The sequence below is a fragment of the Salmo salar genome, unplaced genomic scaffold (assembly GCF_965601325.2).
Source record: "Salmo salar unplaced genomic scaffold, fSalSal1 ptg000436l, whole genome shotgun sequence".
NCBI classification, from domain to species: Eukaryota; Metazoa; Chordata; class Actinopteri; order Salmoniformes; family Salmonidae; genus Salmo; species Salmo salar.
The window spans coordinates 476115-477500 of NW_027675388.1; positions in this window are offsets into that span (position 1 = coordinate 476115).

Genomic DNA, 1386 nt, shown 5'->3' on the forward strand with positions numbered 1-1386 from the left:
TCTCACACACACACACACACACACACACACACACACACACACACACACACACACACACACACACACACACACACACTCACACAAACTGGACACAAACACACACACACTGGACACAAACACACACACACTGGACACAAACACACACACACTGGACACACACACACACACACACAAACTGGACAAAAAGACACACAGGACACACACACACGGTCAAGCGTGGTAAGAACATTTTCAGTGTTTGTGTCCAGTGTGTGTGTCCAGTAAGTGTGTGTCCAGTGTGTGTGTCCAGTGTGTGTGTATGTGTCCAGTGTGTGTGTGTGTGTGTCCTGTGTGTGTGTGTGTCCTGTGTGTGTGTGTGTGTGTGTGTCCTGTGTGTCCTGTGTGTGTGTGTGTGTGTCCTGTGTGTCCTGTGTGTCCTGTGTGTCCTGTGTGTCCTGTGTGTGTGTGTCCTGTGTGTCCTGTCTGTCCTGTGTGTGTGTGTGTGTCCTGTGTGTGTATGTGTGTCCTGTGTGTGTGTGTATGTGTGTCCTGTGTGTGTGTGTGTGTGTGTCCTGTGTGTGTGTGTGTGTGTGTGTCCTGTGTGTGTGTGTGTGTCCGTCCTGTGTGTGTGTGTGTGTCCGTCCTGTGTGTGTGTGTCCGTCCTGTGTGTGTGTGTCCGTCCTGTGTGTGTCCGTCCTGTGTGTGTCCGTCCTGTGTGTGTCCGTCCTGTGTGTGTGTGTGTGTGTGTCCGTCCTGTGTGTGTCCCGTGTGTGTGTGTGTGTGTCCGTCCTGTGTGTGTCCCGTGTGTGTGTGTGTGTCCCGTGTGTGTGTGTGTGTCCCGTGTGTGTGTGTGTCCTGTGTGTGTGTGTGCTGTGTGTGTGTGTGTCCTGTGTGTGTGTGTGTGTGTGTGTCCTGTGTGTGTCCTGTGTATGTCATGTGTGTGTGTGTGTGTGTGTGTCCTGTGAGTGTGTGTGTCCTGTGAGTGTGTGTGTCCTGTGAGTGTGTGTGTCCTGTGAGTGTGTGTGTGTCCTGTGAGTGTGTGTGTGTGTGTCCTGTGTGAGTCCTGTGTGTGCGTGTGTGTGTGTGTCCTTGTGTGTGTGTGTCCGTCCTGTGTGTGTGTGTGTCCCCTGTGTGTGTGTGTGTCCCCTGTGTGTGTCCGTCCTGTGTGTGTGTGTGTGTCCGTCTTGTGTGTGTCCTGTGTGTGTCTGTGTGTGTGTGTGTGTGTCCCGTGTGTGTCCCGTGTGTGTGTGTGTGTGTGTGTGTGTCCCGTGTGTGTCCCGTGTGTGTGTGTGTGTGTGTCCTGTGTGTGTGTGTGTCCTGTGTGTGTGTGTATGTGTGTCCTGTGTGTGTGTGTGTGTCCTGTGTGTGTGTGTGTGTCCTGTGTGTGTGTGTGTGTGTGTGTGTCCT